The sequence below is a fragment of the Felis catus genome, chromosome A3 (assembly GCF_018350175.1).
Source record: "Felis catus isolate Fca126 chromosome A3, F.catus_Fca126_mat1.0, whole genome shotgun sequence".
Classification (NCBI taxonomy): Eukaryota; Metazoa; Chordata; class Mammalia; order Carnivora; family Felidae; genus Felis; species Felis catus.
This window is the reverse complement of record NC_058370.1, coordinates 37,090,402-37,113,167: the sequence shown is the minus strand read 5'-3', so window position 1 is coordinate 37,113,167 and position 22,766 is coordinate 37,090,402. Positions and strand designations below refer to the sequence as shown.

The following is a 22,766-nucleotide window of genomic DNA, read 5'->3' as shown; positions in this document are numbered from 1 at the left end:
TAGTGTACTGAATTTGACAAATATTGGTGAAAATGAGTGTGATGAATGCCAGAAATGGGCAAAGTTAAAGGATACAATTTTTTAGAGACATTTCCCAGTAATACATAAATGGTGAATTAGAATTCAGTTAGTACAAATTCCTCTTAACCAGTTCCTATGTGATGCTATGTTTAGCTGTTGATTTAAGGGGACAGTTGGTTACCTGAGCCCAGCTCCAAAAGGAAAGCTGTGTCTACTTTAAGTGAGATGTCCTGCAAGGAGTAGTCAAGACAAATGTAACATCACTGAATTTATAGTCAGGTTTTTTGCTAAATTAATGACCAGATATGTGGTAGACTTTGGTTGGAGACTTGATTTCATTAATACCTGGCAGTGATGCTGGGGGAAAGTAACTAACTCCTACTTACCTCAAACTGCTTTTAGTGGCTGTGCCATGATCTCCCCCCAAGAGAACATAAAGTAGGGCATAGTTAATTTAGTTTGGTTAATAACACATAATTAAAAAAAATTATCTTTGGTCAGTTTTCATCAGATTATATCAGCCATTCCTGAGCCTTAAAATATTACTTCAGTAGTATAGATGGCCTGGATATGATAATTATTAAGATGATAATTATAATTTGATAAGCAATTGGCATTTGTTCAAAGCTGTATAGATCACAAGAGTAGAGTACTTTGTTCACATACACGTTATCAGACACAATAAATAAAGGTGATATCTTTTAATAATGGACACATTTTTCCCCCCATAGCACACAATGTTCAAGTGTTAAAATGGCAGGATGTACGTATCAGGTGGGAGAGGTGCAAGGATGTGTAAGGCCAAGAGACTTTTTTTCAAGTCTCTTCTTGTGTCACATTTGCTAACATCTCATTGGCTAGAGTAAGTCACATGGTTGTTGAGTCAAGAGTCAGAGTGAGAAAGTTCTATGAAGTCCTTTCTGCTGTCTGGGGAATGCCAGTGTAACCTCACAGCCACAAAGGTATGGCTCCAATATGGAAACAGTCTGGGCCTTGAGTTACCAAGGGGGGAGGAGAGATAGCCTCCTGGCTGACAGCCTCCTGAATGCTCCCCAAACTTCATCAAATTGTTATGAAGAAAGTAGTAACCTGTTACTGTAGTAGGTCTATGAAATCTCTTTTTTATGATTGTGTTGTTTGTTTGTAAACCCCACATAGCCAGGCTTATTTTGATATACACATAAATCATAACATTCCTCCCTTGAATTTCTCTTTTAGGTAGCTTCATAGTATATTCTCTAGTCTCTAGAGTGTGTATGTGTTTACTTTTGCTCAGTAAATCCACATCTTGTAGAAAAATCATAAGACTCACAGTCAGAAAACATGTGCAGGAGTCATAGGTCTACTACCTAATATGCTATGTGATGTAAGCTATTTAGCTTTTTTAAGAAATTTCTTCTTCTAGAAGGTTGAGGCAATAGCATCTATTTTGTGTGGTTACTATGAGGCTATGAGAAGCATATGTGATAATAGCTATTAATTTTTCTCTTAGACTATGAAGTATGCAAATACTAATTGTTATTAGTATTTGTTTGGAACTTGCCAAATCAAATGAGGAATAAACACGAAGTTGTTATAATTCTGGAGACACATCCCTCATATTTTCCCAATTCAAACTTACTGGATTTGAACAACAGTTTTGCATCCAAGATTCTGGGTTTTTCATGTTCACAGACAGAAATTCCTATGTTAAGTAATCATCCCTTCCAGGCAAAGTCCAAAGTTTTCCTTCCTGGGGTTTGCAGGTTCTTTCAGATGGAGGCTACATTTCTACCTTATCCCCAGCCACCCCATCACTGACTTCCTCTGTATTCCTGCCATCCTGAACTTCCCAGGGTTCAGAGACCTATGTCTCTGCACAGCTTCCCCTAGGACTGGAATCTTCTCACTTCCTTGCCAGGCCACCTGTACTTCCCCATGCCAGGGAGGCAAACTGCTCCCCAACACCAAAATCTGGCTTCCAACTTTGTGTTTTTGGGAAAGCCTATGCTGCCTCTCCACCCACCCTCCAGGCGGAGTTAGTCATTCTCTTCCTGAGCTGGAACAGAGCCTTATACATTCTTCTTATAATATTTCATTTATTTTGTTTACAAGTCTGTCTCCCCAACAAGATGCTGAGCTTTCTGGAACAAGTCTGTGTTATTCATCTCCACCCTTAGCACCTAGCCCAGTGCCTGGAACATTAACAAAGGCATTTGGGTCCCCAGATAGATTCCTCTGAATTTTCTATGCTGTATGCAGAGAACTGGTAGATTAGATTTACTGAAAATAACCTCTTTCTTCTTTGAGGGTTTTGATGAACATTTGAAATTCTAGGATAGCCATAATGTAGAGAAAATATATTTCCCCCAAATAGAGTTTCCCCCTCCAGATTGGTGATAAGTCCTAGCATTGAGCCAGTGGTTCTCAAATTCTAGGAGCATCTAAATTACATGGGAGAACTTGATAAAAATATTGGTCTGAGATCCCTACCCCAGACCTAAGAAATTACAGTTTTTGAGGGTAATCCCAGGCACCTGAATTTCCACAGACTTCCCCAAGTGATTCTGATGCGTATCATTTTTTAAAACCATTGCACTAGGCCAATCTGACTTATAAATTGCTGGTTCCAATTGCTTCAAATGTTTCCTGTTGTCAAAAGGAACAGAAACAAAAGCATCCATTCAGAGGGCTAGGTGTGTTCTCCCCACCTGGCCACAGGTGCCCAGGCTCTCCCTGGAGAAGTACTGTCGCCTTTCTTATCGCTCAGCCGCCTTTGATCAGGAGCTTCTTCATTCTGGCTCATTCTTCACTTCAAAGCTGGAAACCTGATCAGCTCCACTTTCTTTCCTTCACCCAGGGCTCAGGCGGCCCCACAGGTGGGCTGGTCACTTGGGAAGTCTGTACAGCCAGCCTTCAGCATTCTGTTAGAGACCAAAGGCCAGTCTTTTGTGTAGCACTCCTGTCTGATTCTCCCCCTACACAACTGGTGCCAAAGAGAAACTGGGAGAGGAAATAGGACCTTGTTCTAAGCCTGCCGCCGTGGGTGTGGAATAACCACACTTAGGGCACAGTTTTAGGAACAGTTTTGCAGTGTTCAATCTCCTAATCCCTGAGGCAAGTCTTCCTGAGTGAAAGAGCAAAGGTTCTTTGTAGAAAAGAATCACTTGGAGCCTCCAGAATAAATCTTCTTTTATCTGAGCCACTAAAATTAGCTCCCAAGAGAAACTTTACATAAGGGAAGATGATTGATGATTTGGCTTTATGAATATAGGAGCAGTGTTCAGTTTCCTTGGTAAATTTCTGAATATCAGAAGAGTAGCGTGTTCTAGTGTAAGATGCTGTCTTCAACACAGACTATCAATCCATTACCTCCAAATTCCCTCTTACCCCAAGTGCCCACGGGGTGAAACAAACCTTACTTTTAAATGAGTACAAATAAATTGTAAGGTCATTTAACAAAAAACAGCTTCATTGAGATACACTTTCCATATCATAAAATTTACCTATTTAAAGTGTACACTTCAATGGTTTTTAGTATGTTTACCAACTTATCCAATGATCACCACAATCGAAGTTTGGAACATTCTCATCACCTAAAAATCTCATGCCCATCAGCAGTCACTCCACATCTTCCTCTTTTGGCACAGCCCTGGGCAACTCGAGTATACTTTCTACCTCCATAGATTTTCTCCATAGGTTTTCTTATTTTGGACATTTTATATAAGTGGAATCAACAGTATATTGTCTTGGGTGACTGGCTTCTTTCACTTAGGATAATGTTTCCAAGTCTCATCCATGTTGTAGCATTTATCAATGCTTTATTCCTTTTTGTAGCTAAATAATATTCCATTTTGTGAATATGCCACATTTGTTGAGCCATTCATTCATTGATGCATATTTGCATTGTTTCTATTTTTTTACTATTATGAATAATGCCACTATGACTATCTGTATCAGAGTTTTTATGTGTACTGATGTTTAAATTTCATTGCTAGGAATGGAAGTGCTGGGTCATATAGTAATTCTGTAATTAACATTTTGAGAAGGTAGCAACTTGTTTTCCAAAGTGGCTACACCATTTTATAATCTCACCAGCAATGTATGAGGGTTCCACTTTGTCTATATCCATACTAAAACTTGTTGTCTTTTTAATTGTAGCCATCCTAGTGGGTGTACGTTGGTATCGCATGGTAGTTTTGATTTGAAACACATTAATAACTAATGATGTTGAGCATCCTTTCAAATTCTTATTGACCACTTGTATATCTCTGAAGAAATGTCTATTAAAATCCTTTCCCATTTTTTAGTTGGCTTATTTGCCTTTCCGTTATTGAGTTGTTAGAGTTTTTTATATATTATGTATACAATGACCTTATCAAAGGTATCATTTTCATATATTTTCTCCAACTATGGATTCTTCCCCTTTCTTGATGGTATCATTTGAACAAAAAGCTTTTAGTTTTAATAAAGTTCAATTTATCTGGTTTTTGTGTTTTTGGTATTCTATTTCAGAAGCTATTTCCTATTCAAAGTCACAAATTTATTTTATATTTTCTTCTAAGAGTTAAAAATTTTTAAACCCTTAAATTTAAATTTGTGATACATTTTAATTTCTTTTTTTTTTTTTTTAGTATGATGTGAGGTAGGAGTCCAAATTAACTCTTTTGCATGTTGTCCTAGCTGGATTTGCTTAAAAGTTGTTCCTTCCTCATTTTCCTGACATTTCTTTTCAATAATCAATTGACCATAAACTTTAAAATTCACTTTTGGGCTCTTAGGTATGTTCTGTTTAGGTCTATACTTAGGCTAGTACTATTTAGTTTTTATTGCAGTGGCATACTAAGATTTGAAATTGGGAAGTGTGAGTCTTACAACCTTGTTTTTCTTTTTCTTTTGAGATTATTTTGCTATTCCAGGTACTTTTCATTCCCATATGAATTTGAAGTTCACTTTAGCAAAACCTTTTTCTTTAAAAAGCCAGTTGGGATTCTGATAGAGTTTGTATTAAATTTGTAAATCAGTTTGGGGGAGCATTGCCACCTGAACAATATTAAGTCTTCCAATCCTTAAACGTGGAACATTTTTTGATTTATTTAGATATTCTTTAATTTGTCTCAACAATGTTTTGTAATTTTCAGTGTATAAATCTTGCACTTTTGTTTAATTATTTTTGTGCTACTTTAAAGGAATTATTTTTTGCAATTTTTTAATTGTTCATTGGTATTGCATATAATTTGTTTTATATTAATCTTGTATCATGAAGCCTTGCTAAACTCAGTTATCAGTTCTAATAATTTTTGCTGGATTCCTTAGGATATTTTATATATAAAATAATGTAATATGAAAATATAATTAATTTTACTTTCCATCTGGATGTCTTTTTTTTTTCTTGCCTGATTGCCCTGACTACTTCTATTTAGAAGTAATGAGAGCAGACATCCTTCTCTTATTCCTGATCTTAAGGAGAAAGTATTAAATCTTTCATTATTAAATATTATGTTAGCTTGTGTGATAGTCAGAGATGCCCTTTATCAGATTGAGAAAGTTCCCTTCCATTATTTGTTGAGCATTTTTATCATGAAAGAGTGTTAGATATTGTCCAATGTTTCTTCTCCATCTGAGATGATCATGTGTTTTTTTGCCCTTTATTTTATAATATTGTATCAAATTGTCTGATTTATTAGATGTTAAATCAGACTTATATTCCTGGCATAAATCCAGTTGGTCGTTATACAGTTCTTTTTATTTGTTGCTGGTTTCAGCTTGCTTATAAGTTTATGGAAATTTTTGTGTCTATATTCATAAGAGATGTTAGTCTGTAGTTTTGTATTGTTTTTGTCTGGTTTTGGTATCAGGGCAATGGTGACATTGAAGGATGAGCTGGAAAGTGTCACCTGCTTCTACTTTTTGCAAGAGTTTGTGAAGGATTGGTGTTAATTCTTTAAATGTTTGATAGAATTCACTAGTGAGAGTATCTGTGTCTGAGCTTTTTCTTTGTGGGAAATTTGAAATTACTAATTCAGTCTCTTTACTTGTAGGTATATACAGATTATTTATTTCTTCTGGAGTAAGTTATTGTATTGTATGTCTTTCCAGGGAACCATTCATTTCATCTGCTAACTTGTTAGCATACAGTTTGTTTATAGTATTCTCTTAGAATTCTTACTTCTGTAGGTCTGTAGTGATGTCCCTCTTTCATTCTGATTTTTGTAATTTGAGTCTTTTTCTGTCTTGGTCAGCCTACCTAAAGTTTTGTAGACTTTGTTGATCTTTAAAAAAAAACACCCTTTGGCTTCTGTTGATTTTTTTCTTATTTTTTATTGTTTTCTTTTTATATCTCTAATCTTTATTATTTTCTTCCTTCTGCCTACTTTGAATATAATTTGCTCTTCCTTTTTTTAGTTTAAGGCAGAAGTTTTCATTATTGATTTGAGATCTTTCTTCTTTTAAAATGTAGATTTAGGGGCACTTGGGTGGCTCAGTCAGTTGAGGAACCCACTTTGGCTCAGGTCATGATCTTGTGGTCCCTGAGTTGGAGCCCTGTGTCAGGCTTTGTGCTGACAACTCAGAGCCTGGAGCCTGCTTCGGATTCTGTGTCTCCTTCTCTCTCTGCCCACCCCCAGGCTTGTGCTCTGTCTCTCTCTCTCTGTATCTCAGAAATAAATAAATGTTTAAAAAATTAAAAAAAAATAAAATGTAGATTTTTCCAGTTATAAGTTTTCTTTTCTGCACTACTTTAGCTGTATCCTATACATTTCAGTATGTTTTGTTTTACTTTCACTTATTCCAGAGTATTTTCTAACTTTGCTCGTGATTTCTTTTTTGTACCATTGATGATTTAGGACTGTTTTGTTTAATTTCTACATATTTGTGAATTTCCCAAGTTTCTTTGTGTACTAACTTCTAATTTCATAACATTTTAGTCAGGAAACATATTTTGTATGATTTCAATTCTTTTAAATTTTTTGAGATTTGTTTTACGGCCTAACATATGGTTTATTCTGGTGAATGTTCCACGCGCACTTAAACGGAATGTGTATTGTGTTGTTGCTCCGTCCTAGACCTAATGAATCAGAATATTTGGGAGTTGCAGGAATCTTTGTTCAACAGTCCCTCCAGGTGATTCTGATTCATGTTCAAGTTTGAGATCCACTGATTTTGACTCGGTGATTGTTTGCCTTGCCCATCTTTTCCTGAGAGGTAATTAGAAGATTCACATGTAGACTCTCCGAAATTCATTGCATTTTTCTTTTTTTTTTTTAATTTTTTTTCCAACGTTTATTTATTTTTGGGACAGAGAGAGACAGAGCATGAATGGAGGAGGGGCAGAGAGAGAGGGAGACACAGAATCGGAAACAGGCTCCAGGCTCTGAGCCATCAGCCCAGAGCCTGACGCGGGGCTCGAACTCACGGACCGCGAGATTGTGACCTGGCTGAAGTCGGACGCTTAACCACTGCGCCACCCAGGCGCCCCTCATTGCATTTTTCTGACCCTGGGCTTAAGTGAGTCTTCCAACTGCATATTCCCAGTTCTACAGTGTTGGCCTATTTGGGATCCTTAACCTTGAACTTTGTACCCCTGCTGGTCCAGGAGGCCTTTCAACCAGGTTCCTTGGGCAAGGTTCTGATGCAATGCTTAGTTCTTTTAAGAACTACTAAGGATCTACTCCTTTTATTCCCGCATGATGCAATGCTTAGTTCTTTTAAGAACTACTAAGGATCTACTCCTTTTATTCCCACATGATAGCTGGGCCTGGCTCTGAATGCAGTAATTACTTGGAATCTTAGCATTGATCCCCTGTACCCCACACCCTTGCCCACCTTGCATCACTGCCTTCATACTTTAATAAATTATTTCCATTGCCTGGGACCTCTCTTAGTCTAACCTGAGCCATAATAATGGATCTTCTTAGTTTTTGTCACTTATCCAAATGGAATCTCCATTACACAATGCCTCTCTTTTCACAGCCCTTCAAACTGTTTATCTAGGACTATGGTCTAGACTCAGCAGATGCCCTGCATATCTGCATCCATATCCTCTTGCAGAGTCCCTATATGATCTTGGGTTCTCTTCACTACGACTCAACATGGGAAATAAAGTTTCACTATCATCTTACTGTATCAGATTTTATTTTAACAAGATCCTGGGTGATCCATGTGTATGTTAAAGTTCAAGAAGCAATGCCCCTGTGGAAGTAAAGATGATATGGGGACTTCACGGACACTACGGTACAGTGCACTCAGGTGACTTACCCAGTACCTCACAGTGAGGGGACTGGAAGAGCATACATAGAATCTAGAAATTTAGAGTTTGCTTCTTTTCTTAGCACCCATATGGTTTTGACTCACCTAGTCAAACTTATTTTTTATTTTTTATCTTGGTCTTCCCACTCATAAACCCACAATCACAGAGGAGAACCCATTATTTTAGGGAAATACAGTACTTACATAGGCATATTTTCCAGAGGGAAAAATATGGGAAAGTATCCCTCAGTAGATTATCTTAGAACCCAATTTAATGAAAACCATAGTTGGTTCTGTGGACCTCTAACACCCAGAGGATTTCATTACTACTATGATGACCCTGGTTTAATTTACCTTGTTCTCTAAATCCTCTGTCTTCTAATTGCTGGTCGGGACAAAGAGACGTCTTTTCCACCATAAGGAGAGATAAAACAGGGTGGACAGTAATGTATGGTAGCTTTTGTGTTGAGCTAGCTTTTGCTTGTGAACCATGATGAATGACAGGTGCAATTTCATGCTGAAAACTGGGTTGAATGCTCCAAGCTCAGTATCCATCTGAATACCTATAATTATAGAACTTCAGGTACTTAATATTATGGGAAACGGTGGGTTTACAAAACTCAATATGAACACATTTAAAAATAGTTCAGTAGTTTTAAGAAATTATTTCACAATTATTCAAAATAATTCACAATTTCATATTTCATATTGGCATTACAGATTCTTAATTTTTCCTAATCCAAATAACAAAATATCTTGAAATTTGGAATTCCCAGAGATTAAAAAAAACCTGGTAGACAGTGTTCTTCCCATTAGGCTAGGCATTTACTAACCACATTATTTGAGCTATACCTGTTCTGTATATCCAAACATTAGAAAATTTTATAACATAATTTTTTCTGTCCAATGACCAGAAATTTCCAAAGTCTAAATTTTGTTCCAAGACTGTTTTCTGGTATTATAGCTGTTATAATTAACATGTTTATTTGAATAACCATTAAAAGTAGACATCAGGTCACAGACATACAGTGAGATTGAAAGATAGGATTTAGGTGGTAGCGAAACTCCAGGAAGCAGTAGAGGTAGAATTATAGAATGAATCTTTAGAGATTCAAGGTGATATTACTCCATGTAACTTTATATATTGTATAACATAACTCCAAGTTCTGAGCCCAGAGACTCCCAGAATGTTTTGATGGAGCTTAATCTAAATTGCAGCTAAAGATGCTTGGGTGAAGTCATCTCTGTCCCTCTCTCCTTTCTCAAATCAACATCAAAAAATAATGATAATGATAATAATGATAATAATAAACTACATTTACAAAGAAATCAGAAGACAGGAAAATCCCAGACCACAATCTAGGACAGGAGGGTTGGATGCAAGGAAGAATGCAAGGAAAAGGAAACCTAGCTGAAGTGTAAAGCCAAGAGTTGACAAATAGCTGACAAACATGGTTACCCAAAAGTAGTGCCTACAGACAGAAAGACCAGAGACCCCTCCAGTGTGAGGAGAGCAGGGTTTGAATACCTCCCAAGTCATATCTATTAGTATGAAGTGGCAGAAAAGGTATGTAGGAATGAAGAGACACATACATACAGATACAAATTATCAACAAGCAGCACCAGCAATAAACAGGCAATTGTATGGCAAGATGGAGGATGAAAAGTGGGTAACTGAGAACTCTTAAAATGTATTGAAAAGGATATTTCCTAAGGCACACCCCCATGCACACAAAGAATTGTAATTTAAAGGGGTTATGAGTATTCAGTGCCCCCAGGCATGGGACAAGTAAATGCAAATATTTCCTCAAATAATTTCCATAGAGAAATTTCCAACACTTAATAGATCTCTCTCTTTCTCACACACAACATAATAAAGCACCCACAGAAACAAGATGTAGGAGAGAGATATCAAAAACAACTGAAGAATCAGACCCACAAAGAAGGCAGATACTGATTTACCAAATATAAAATAATAATTCAAAATATTTGTATTTAAAGAAAAAAAACAGATTGAAAAACAGATTGAATGTTTTCAGATTGAAAACATTTAAAGAGGAAGAGCTTATATAAAATAACCAGAAAAAAATTGAAAATAAAGCAAATAGGACTCTAAGACATATCTAGACTCTTCAAAGTCCACCTGTAGAATATAAACAAAAAATATTCTAGAAGTCAGCCAAATTGCAGACTCCAGAAAGCATCATTCCCTGCTTATTATAGTCTAGTTCTAATGACTCTTGTTTTTCTCTCATGGGCTTCCTGTATCATATGAATAATAGTTCACAGGAACAGATAGGAATGCAAAGAAGTTTTATTATTAGGAATCTATTAGTATAATTTAACATGTTATTAATGACTGCACAAAAGAAAGAAGTCTTCTCAATAACTGCTAAAAAGATTTAAGAGGTTTTAATACCCATTTTTAATAAAAACAATAAACTAAGAAGTAGAATGGTTCTTCTTCAACTTGATTAAAAATCTGAATCCAAATCATGGGGCTAACTCAATATCTAACTGTGAAACACCAGAGGCCTTCTCATAAAATCAGGAACCACCACCACAGAGGGTGGTTGCTCTTATTTTTCTCACTGTTAGTGTTCGAGGAGTCACTTGGTCAAATTCTTTTCTGCAGGCCTGACTCTTTGAAGCTCAACACACATTTACTATTTATCTTGTATTTTGGATACTTGTGAGAATAGAAAATTTGTTCTGTTAAATGTTACTTGCAAGTTAATTGCACCAAGAAGCTTGTAAACCTTTCTCAGAAAGAGAAGTTTAACATTATAAATGAAATATAAAATGTTGACAAGGTCTTATGAAAAATTTTGGTCTAAGAATTGTGCTACCTCACATTTAATGTTATTACTAAAAGAGAAAGAGATACAGAGAGGAGAAAGAAAGAAAAAAAGAGATAGAGGAAGAGGGAGGGAAAGAGAGGAGGAGAGAGAGGGACAGACAGAGACAGACAGACTTGTCCAGTAAACCGAAGGTAAAAATTAGATTTTATCCTGGATGCAAGCAAAGAAGCTAGGCTGCCACAGTTTCATGAATCTGATGGAAAACTGTAGACTCCTGGGCCAGATATGAAGGATAGATTTTTTACTCACAGCAATAGCAGTAGCCAGAATATTGGTATTTTTGCACTGTTTTCTCTAACCCTAGTTCCCACAGGGAGATGCAGAGAGAGCCACATAACCTCTGTGCATGCAATGCATTGCATTACAGAAGAGGAACCCTGAACTTAGCAAATCTGCATCTTTATAATGGACAGACTTGCTTGCCATTTTATTCAGGAGATGTTGTCTTTATTATACTGGACAGTAAACATGCCTGTGCTGTGCTCTGGAGGGAGATAATATCTCCATCTTCTAAAGCTATTTACTGTACAAACAACCTTAAAAAGGCAGTTTAGAAAAAAAGAGCATCTTGCTCAGAAGACATGTAGAAACACCAGAGACCTATCTGTCCATTGTCATTATATAGTTGTAAGTATGACATTTTGTTTATTGTCAAGCTTCCATATGAAACCCTTATTTCCATGAGGGATGGACTATGTTCATTTTGTCCACTACTGCATATATGATGTATGACTCTTAGCGATAAGTGGACAAAACTTTACTGTGAGTCAACAAAGTTTTCAACAAATAAAAATAGCAATTATTTCAATTATGTCAGTACTTACCAGATATGTGTATATATGTACATGGGTGTATATTTCATATAATACCACTAAAATACTACATATCTCTGCATATCTGATTCAAACCCAATAAATGAGAAGTACAAAATGAATTTTGGTTATAATATACATAAACTCAAGATTCACTTCACCTTTAGGCTCAAATCTAATAAATGCAAAGATAACTTTCATACTTTAATATTAACTATACAATTGTGGAACTAAACTGTTACATTGATTCTGTGCAACCTTTATATTATAAAGCCAGAATGAATTACTGTGCAAACGATAATATAAAACTAGAATAATAGTGTGTACATCTAGAAATGATGTCAAGTTGTCTGTGATACTTGACTATAGCAATGGCAATTATATAACATTCATTCTGCCTCCTATTTGCCAGAGACAAAATGAAGCAATAGCATTATTCTTTCTTGTCACTTCCAGATGTAGTTCAGAGCCCTCTGAACATTATGTTGTTAGTTAGCTACCACCAGTTGATTGGACATAAAGTGAAAATTGAACATCCACGCTGTCTTGGTCAAAGAATCTCTTGGACTTCATACTAAATGAGGTCCTAGAGGTACTCCAGTGTTAGTGTCACTGAATCTCCAATATTAGTTCACCAGGTACTAGTCTACAGTGGTAGTTTACTGGGTACTAGAATAATATGCAAACTTTGTTGAACTTTTATTGTCTGTCAGGATGTTCTAAAAATGTTAATATCCCAATGACATTGTGAATGAATACTTTTACCATTTCACAGATGAAGAAACTTAGATAGAATGATGTTAATTTGTCAAAGACCACACAGCTAGGAAATGAAACAAAATTCTTCTGACACTGAAATTTGGCTCCAGAGTCATACCTTTTTCTAAGTTTATTATTTTGAGAGAGAAAGAGAGAGAGAGAGGCAGAGAGTGGTGAGAGAGTTTCCCAAGCAGGCTCTGCACTACACAGGACTTTATTCCATAAACTGAGATCATGATCTGAGCTGAAATCAAGTGTCGGATGCTTAACCGAATGAGCCACCCAGGCACCCCCAGAGTCATACTCTTAACTATTACAAAGTGTAAAATTAGCAAAATACTCCTAAACTTGGTTTCAGATGAACTAAATTGTCATATACCACATTTTTCATATAAACCTTTCATATGGCAATCCTGCTCCGTAGTGACATTTTACAAAGCTAGTGTCCTATCAGGGAGGCAGCAGGAGACTCCAAGAGTCCTTGTCCCATTAATTCATTTATTGGATTGTTGGTCAGATGGTCAGCAGGTGTTCAACTATCTTACTTTGCCTAGGACTGAGAGATTTCCAGGACACAGGATTTTCAATGTTAAAACTTGGATAGTACAGAACAGAACAAACACTTGGTCGCACTAGTGGTACTCCACTCTTAACATGGAATCCACAAAGAAAGAGGTTCCAGATGGAGTACTTATAGTCATCAGTTCACCAGGATTTATCTAATTTGCCAAGAATCATCTTGTTTGCCTTCTCCAAGTCCCCAGTTATTTTCAAAATGAGGATCCTTAGTGGTTCTGTATTCAAAGCTATGTTTCCCAAACTTCGGAGCGTATCAAAATCATCCATATGACTTGTTAAAACATAGACTTTAGGGACCCACCCCAGAGATTCTGAATCAGTAGATCTGAGGTGGGGCCCAAGACCCTGCATTTCTAATAAGCTCTGGTAATGCTATTGGTGATTCAAGGAATTATAATTTTCAGCAAGGTCATTTATCAGTGTAGCTCTGTTTCAGCCACCGTGACTTACCACCCTCTGATTCACCCCTAGTGAAATTATTTATCACATTTGGAAACTGGTAACTTCTGCCCAGATCTTGGTATTCAGTAGAATTACCATACTCAGTAGGGCATCTAAAATCTTGATTTCTCACCTCTGAAAGCAAAACAACTCTGCCAATAACAATTTTTGCCCTTACATGCTAAAAACAGTTGAATGTCACTATTTCATTGCTGTTAAACACTTATTCAACCTGTTTGTCCTTAGTCCTAATCCCATAGCATTGTCCTTCCTAGTGAATGTAAGAAACACATTTTCCCTTTCTCATCTAAGTGAAATGAGATTGAAACTCATAGCTCAGGGTTAATTCAATGCAGTTTTGCTATTTTATAGAATTATGAGCAGAATTGCTCACTGAGAGCAACTTGTCACAGTTACAATGAGTATTAGAGTATTAACCTCACTCCCTTATAATATTGGGTTAACTTTAACAATGCAACTGATTCTCAGCTAGTTTCTATAAATCACAGCACACGTGACAAAAAACTGCTGTAAAGGGATAGCTGGTGCCTCTAAGATAAGACGGTCACTTTTTTGCCAGATGTCTTGAACATACTATCAATAATATAGTACTTCCTCAATTTCTTTCATAAACTTTCTATAGTTTTCAGCATACAGATCTTTTACCTCTTTGGTTAGATTTATTCCTAGGTATCTTATGGTTCTTGGTGCGATTGTAAATGGGATCAATTTCTTGATTTCTCTTTCTGCTGCTTTGTTACTGATGTATAGAAATGCAACCGATAGTTCTAGCAGTTTTTTGGTGTAGTTCTTCAGGTTTTCCATGTAGAGTATTATGTCATCTGCGAAGAGGAAAACTTTGACTTCTTCCTTGCCAATTTGTATGCCTGATTGCTGAGGCTAGGACTTCTAGTGCTATGTTGAACAACAACGGTGACAGTGGACATCCCTGTTGTGTTTAAGACCTTAGGAGGAAAGCTCTCAGTTTTTCCCCATTGAAGATGATATCAGCTCTGGGTCTTTCATATATGGCCTTTATGATGTTGGGGTATGTTCCTTTTATTCCTACTTTCTTGAGTTTGTTTGTTTGTTTGTTTTTTATCAAGAAAGGATGCTGTATTTTGTCAAGTGCTTTTTCTGCATCTACGGAGAGGATCATATGGTTCTTATTCTTTCTTTTATTAATGTGGTGCATCACATCGATTGATTTGCAAATATTGAACCATCTATGCAGCCCAGGAATAAATCCCACTTGGTCATGGTGAATAATTCTTTTGATGTACTGTTGAATTCAATTTGCCAATTTCTTGTTAAGAATTTTTGCATCCAGGTTCATCAGGGACTATGTCTGGCACACCAAGACATACTGTATTCTTTAATAGAACTCAACACCATATAGATGTCACCTAAACAAATTTATAAAATTAACATAAAATAGCAATGACTTTTTCTGGAGGGACAGACAAAATGAAGACAAAATTTATATTAAAAAATAAACAATCAGAAACATGCTACAGCAAATGTACAATGTAGGGAGCTTAGACATAGATATTAACATTATAAACCCTGTATAATTGTGTGTTTGAAAGATGGATAGAAAGACAAAAGGAACAGAACATTCAGAAATAGACCCAAGTACATATGAAATTGAAAAATGAAAAAGATAGTGATTCAGATCAGTTGGGAGGAGATTAACTTTTTAAAAAATGGTATTGAGAAAACTAGCTATTAAAAAAAGATAAAATTCAATTCATGTGCCATACCATAATCCATAGCGAATGCCATTTGATTGAAGATCTGAGCATAAAAAGTAAATCCTTTTTAACTCAGTGGTGAGAAAATCTCTTTATGAAAAAATCTGGAATAATACAGAAAATGTGATAAAATTAATTACAGTTTTTTAAAATGATTTTTATAATATTGACTATATAAGGAAAATCCACTTTATGAAAAATGAAATGAAAATTACAAACTGGGAAAAAATGCAGTTTATATGATGACTAAGAGCTTATACATCTTTAACCTATAAAAGCACTGTCTGCTGAAAGGCTTAGAAGACAGAAAAATAGCAATATGCACACCTAGTACCTGATGGGGGCTCCTATATATGATTCACTACTGAAAGAACCAGGACTCCATGGAAAACTGGTGATTCCGGGCTTAGGGAAGGAAATAACACAAAATAATGCTGGGCCCTGTTATGTCAGGAAGAGACTAGACACTCATATGGTATATCAAAGGGATATTTATGCCAATAAGATGACCAAAATGAGACAGTTGGAAGAACAAAATGAATATCAAATGCAATTTATTGAAACACATTTAAAATATATTTTTTCATTAAAATATGTGTGTGTGTGTGTATTTTAAATGCTGAAGAGCAAGCCACCTTCTCCACATCCACCCTCCCTTTCCCCCAAACCCCCTGAAAAATAAGCGATGCATTATACACTATTGTAGGTCATTAGGTTACTAATTCTTCACTCAGAAAATAGCAATTAGAAGAGCATTTCTTCTGATTTTCCTGTTTAAGCTGTATTCATGGTGGCTAAACATTGATAAGTTGATAAGGAAATAGTATTTGTATGAGAAATCCAGCTGTTGGAATATGGAAAGAAAGATGGAATTAGAAAAATCACCATTTTCAATTCCTATTGAAATAATTGATAAGGAATGATCATCACTGTTGGATGAAAGGTTGATGTAAATGTTTACAATGGACAGATCAGGTCATTAGTCACCTGAACTTAATGATCCCACTTAAGCGTCATTAGATATGGCACAACTGAAGAGCGTGACCTCTGGTGTGCTTTGTATTGATAAAGCACACCGAACAGGTGAACGATAGTTTGAAAAAAAGAAATCTAAATATAATCCCACCTTGAATACACAGGAAATACAGGAGACTGAGAAACAAGTTAGATGCCCATAAGGAAACAGACATTTCTGGAAATCGTACAATCTACAGAGCAGTGGCCCAGTGTCTATAACCCAATTGTATACAGACAAAATAGAAGAATAGAAAATACTGCTCTAGACTGAGGGAGAATAGCAACAAGAAATGTATGGAACTACGGATTGTGCCTGCATCCTGATTTAATCACTTGGACTGCAAAATGACACTTTGAGACTATGCTGAAAAAGTGATTGTAGGCTGAATTTTAGATAATTACAAGAAATCATTGGTCATTTTGTTAGTTTTAGTAATTGTACAGTGGGAGTATTTTTGAAAAAGTCAACAATTTGTAGGAATATGTAGAATAATGCAAGACGAATAAAAATTGATTTAAAATCCTTTTATGATAAATGCAATAAATGTACCAAACTCTTAATAACGTTTGAATCTGGATAATGGATATATAAAACTTCATTGTACTACCTTGTCTAATTTTGTGTATGCTTGAAATATTTTAAAAAGTAAATATATATTTTAAAAACCTTCAGAGTTCACTGAATGTACTTCAGTAAAATTGAAGTCTATGTCAATGGCTGATGGAATGCCTCATGACATTAACCTGCTAGGATTATTGTGAAGGCTCTTCTCAACCAGCTGTTCATTCCCTCACCATTCCCACACTTCAGGGAGTGTGTGACGTCTGTTGCCTCAGTAGAGCCCCCTCATTTGACTATTTGTATTGGGGTTGGGAACAAACTCTTATCAAGTACAAAGTATGTGACAGTTGAAGGGAGGTGACATTTTGTCACAGTGGGGAGGTGTTTATCCGAGTCCAAGGCTGGTGAGTTGAAGGGACTGTAAGAAAAAAAACACAGCATGAGACCCATCCAGGTCTGCTGAGTAAGAGGTAGAGTGTGGATAATCAATAAACAAAACAAAACTGAGGCTTATCATTGTGTGAAAGGTCAAGGCAACAAGTGGAAAGCAGTTAATTATAATCTGAGAGCAGTGTGTCCTTGGAATAGCACCAATGTCTTCACAGTGTATGCTATTTTGGATCAGGATAGGGAAGTTCAAGAGGTGCTGCAAAAGCAGTCATTGGCCCAGAAATAGAGAAGCTGTACATATTGACATGGTGGTAAATACAATTGATAGATCAAATGTGAAAAGAGCTCATGTAAAGTGATATGACTGTACTTTTTAACTTTTTTAAGTTTATTTAATTTGAGAGAGGGAGGGAGGGAGTGGGAGAGAGAGAGAGGGAGAGAGAAAGGCAGAGAGAGAGGAAGAGAGAGAATCCCAAGCAGGCTCTGTGCTGATGGTGCAGACACTGGGCGTGATCCCACAAACTGTGAGATCGTGACCTGAGCTAAAATCAAGAGTCAGACACTTAACCAACTAAGCCACCCAGGTACCCAATGACTGTACTTTTTATAATCAAACATACAAAGTTGATACAGGCATATACAGGCTGTCCTTAAAAACAGGTTTTCTTGGAGCTTCTGCTCATTACAAAAAAGTTATCACTGCTTAAGACTTTTTTTTTTAATTCATCATTCCTTTACCTGCAACAGAAGACATCTGGGGGTACTTAAAAAAGCTTTTATTATTACTATAATTTTGTTTGAAATAAATTTTGTTGATGATAAACAACATACAATAAAATGTACAGATTTTAATATTGATGATGTGACCACCACCTCAATAAAGATATGAAACACTTTCATTACCCCCAGAGGTTTCCTCATATACCCTTTTCCATTTGGTTTACCTTCCCCAGGGAGCCACTGATCTGTTTTTTATCACCATAGATCATAGGCAAGTAACCATTTGCCTCTTATTGAACTCATATAGATAGAATCATTTGGCATATATTCTTATGTGAGACTTTTCACTCATCATGTTTTTTGAGATTCAATCATATGTGGAATGTATCAGTAGTTCATTTTTATTCCATTATTCAGTACTTTTTGAATCGCTCAAAATGGTATTTTGTTTTTTAAGCTTTATATAAATGCTATAATACTATATCTTTATAATTTTTGAGAGATATAATTTGTTCATTTTACTTATTATACATGTTACATTGTAAGAATATGCCATAATTGTTTACCATTATAATTTTTGATATTATTACTTTAAAATATGAGACATCATTTTAAGGGTAACTTTTAGCAACATCATCATCATCAATATCATTATGCATGTCTATATATGCAGTATTCAATTTGATAATAGATGACCAATTATCAGTTCTCTATAAATTGACCTGTAACTACAAGACTAATAAATAAAAATATTAGGAGGTAAACAGATTTGTTCACCAAAGTTATAACTATTGATAGATGTAACTCTTATTTTAATTCCAGTTAGTTGGCATACAGTGTTACATTAGTTTCAGGGGACAACATAGTGATTCAGTAATTCCATACATCATCTGGTGTTCATCATGACAAGTACAGTCCTTAATCCCCATCCCACACCCACTCCTTCCCTCTGGTAACCTTCAGTTCCCCATTGTTAAGAGTCTGTTTCTTGAGTTGTTTTCTCCCTCTTCTTTCCCTTTGCTCATTTGTTGTGTTTCTTAAATTACACATATGAATGAAATCATATGGTATTTGTCTTTCTTTGATTTACTTCACTTAGCATAATACTCTTTACCTCCATCCATATTGTTGCAAATGGCAAGACTTCATTCTTTATTATGACTGAATAATATCTATATACATCACTTTTCATTGTCCATTCGTCAATGGACACTTCCATAATTTGCTTTTATAATCTGGCTGTTGTAAATAATGCTGCTATAAACATAGGCGTGCATGTATCCCTTTATTTTTGTTGTTTTTTTCTGTTTATTTATTTATTTTGAGAGAGAGAGAGAGAGAGAGAGAGCGAGCACGAGCTGGGAAGGGGCAGAGAGAGAGGGAGAGAAAGAATCCCAAGCAGGTTATATGCTGTCAGCAAGGAACCTGATGTGGGGCTCAATATCACAAATTGTGAGATCTTGACCTAAGCTGAAATTAAGAGTCAAATGCCTAACTGACTGAGCCACCCAGGTGCCCCTCATGTATCCCTTTGAATTAGTGTTTTTGTATTCTTTGGGTAACTACCTAGGAGTACAATTGTTGGATTCTAGAGTAGTTTGATTTTTAACTCCTCCATAATGTTATCGACAGTGGCTGCACCGCACCAATTTGCATTCCCACCATCAGTGCAGGAGTGTTCCCCTTTCTCCACATCCTCACCAGTACCTGTTGATTTTAGCCATCAATGATATGATATATCATTGTAGTTTTGATTTATATTTCCCTCATAATAAGTGATAATGAACATCTTTTCACATGTCTTTTGGCCATCTTTATGTCTTCGAGAAATGTCTGTTCATGTCTTCTGCCTATTTTTAAATTATATTGTTTGTTTTTGGGGTATTGAGTTTTATAAGTTCTTTATATATTTTGGATACTAACCTGTTATTGGATATGCCATTTTCACATATCTTCTCCCATTCCATCAGTTGTCTTTTAGTTTTGTTGTTTCCTTCACAGTGCAGAAGCCTTATAATTTGATATAGTCCCAAAATTTAATTTTGGGCAAGGTTCACTTGCCTCAGGAGACATATCTAGAAAAAAGTTGCTATGTCTGATGCCAGAGAGGTTACTGCCTGTATTCTCCTCCAGGGTTTTTATGGTTTCAGGTCTCACATTTAGGTCTTTAATCCATTTTGAATTTATTTGTGTATATGGTGTAAGAAAGTGGTCCAGTTTCTTTCCTTTGCATGTTGTTGTCCAGTTTTCCCACTATTTGTTGAAGATACTGTCTTTTTCCCATCGGATATTATTTCTTGCTTTGTTGAAGACTAATTGACCATATGCTGTGGGTTTATTTCTGGGTTTTCTGTTCCGTTCCACTGATCTATGTGTCTGGTGTACCAGTACCATACTGTTTTAATTACTACAGCTTTCTAATGTAACTTTAAGTCTGGAATTGTGCTGCCTCCAGCTTTGCTTTTCTTTTTCAAGATTGCTTTGGCTATTTGGGGTCGTTTGTGGTTCCATGTAAATTTTTGAATTGTTCTATTTCTATGAAAAATTCTGTCACTATTTTGATAGGGATTTCATTAACGTGTAGCTTGCTTTGGGTATTGTAGAAATTTTAACAATATTTGTTCTTCCAATCCATGAGCATGGACTGTTTTTCCATTTATTTGTGTCATCTTCAGTTTCTTTCATCCGTGTTCCAGTTTTCAGAGTGTAAGTCTTTTACCACTTTGGTTAGGTTTATTCCTACATATGTTATTATTTTAGTGCAATTTCAAATGGGATTGTTTTCTTAATTTCTTTTTCTGCTGCTTCACTATTGCGGTACAGAATGCAACAGATTTCTGTACATTGATTTTTGTATCCCGAAACTTTACTGAATTACTTTATAAGTTCTAGCAGTCTTTTTAGTGGAGTTTGGGGGGTATTCTACATATAGTATCAAGTTATCTGCAAATAGTTACCGTTTTAATTTTCCCTTACTCATTTTGGGTGTCTTTTATTTCCTTTTGTTGTCTGATTGCTGTGGCTAGGGCTTCCAGTACTATGTTGAATAAAGTGGTGAGTGGGCATCCTTGTCTTGTTCCTGACCTTAGGGGAAAGCCCTCAGTTTTTCACCATTGAGGATGATATTAGCTATGGATTTTTAATATATGCCCTTTATTATGTTGAGGTATGTTCCCTCTAAACCTACTTTGTTGAGGGTTTTTATCATGAATGGATGTTGTACTTGTCAAATGCTTTTTCTGCATCTGTTGCAATGATCTTACAGTTCTTGACCTTTCTCTTATTGATGTAATGTATCATGCTTATTGATATCCAAATACTGAACACCCTTCCCCCAGAAATAAATCCCACTTGATGATGGTAAATAATTTTTTTAATGAATTGTTGGAGTAGATTTGCTAGTATTTTGTTGAGGATTTTTGCATTCTATGTTCATCAGGGATATTGGCCTCTAGTTCTCTTTTTTAGTGGTGCCTCTATCTTGTTTTGGTATAGGGATAATGCTGGCCTTGTAGAATGAATTTGGAAGTTTTCCTTCCTTTTCTTTTCTTTTTTTCCTTTGGAATAGTTTGAGAAGAATAGGTATTAACTTTTCTTTAAATGTTTGGTAAATTTCACATGTGAAACTATCTGGGTCTGTGCTGTGTTTGTGTTGGGAGTTTTTTTTTTTTCTGATTACATTTCTTTGCTGGTTATTGGTATATTCATATTTTTTTCTTTCTTCTTGTTTCAGGTTTGGTAGGTTATGTGTTGCTAGAAATTTATACATTTCTTCTAGATTGTCCAATTTGTTGGCTTATAGGTTTTCACAATATTCTCTTATAATATGTATTTCTGTGGTGTTGGTTGTTATTTCTTCTCTTTCACTTGTGACTTTGAGTGCTTTCTCTCTCTTTTTCTTGATAATTCTGGCTAGAGATAGTATCAATTTTATTTATTTATTTATTTTTTAAAGAATCAGCTCCTGCTTTCATTGATCCATTCTATTGATTTTTTTTTTTTTAGTTTTAGTATCATTTATTTCTTTGTTTAATTTTTTTTAACGTTTTATTTATTTTTGATACAGGGAGATACAGAGCATGAACAGGGGAGGGTCAGAGAGAGGGAGACACAGAATCTGAAACAGGCTCCAGGCTCTGAGCTGTCAGCACAGAGCCCGATGCGGGGCTCAAACTCATGGACCACGAGATCATGACCCAAGCCAAAGTCGGCCGCTTAACTGACTGAGCCACCCAGGTGCCCCTAGTATCATTTATTTCTGCTCCAGTCTTCATTATTTTTTTTCCTTCTGCTGTTTTTAGGTTTTGTTTGTTCTTTTTCTAGCTCCTTGAAGTGTAAGTTCAGTTTATTTAAGATTTTCTTGCTTCTTGATGTAGGCCTGTATCGCTATAAACTTCCCTCTTAGAACCACTTTTACTGCATCACAAAGGTTTGGACTGTCATGTTTTCATTTTCCTTTGTTTCCATGTACCTTTTTATTTATTTGATTTCCTGATTGAACCATTCATTGTTTAGTAGCATGTTATTTTACCTCCATGTATTTGTGGTCTTTCCAGAATTTTTCTTATGGTTTACTTCCAGTTTCATAGTGTTATGGTCAAAAAAGATGCATGGTACCTTGAAT

General features: G+C 35.8%; 1 long non-coding RNA gene across 3 annotated transcripts in view; it reads left to right on the top strand.

The window, feature by feature from the left end:
- The window catches only part of LOC111559792, a 454,702-nt gene that overhangs the window by 311,316 nt on the left and 120,620 nt on the right, over positions 1 to 22,766 (top strand). The gene's annotated exons all lie outside the window — the stretch shown is intronic.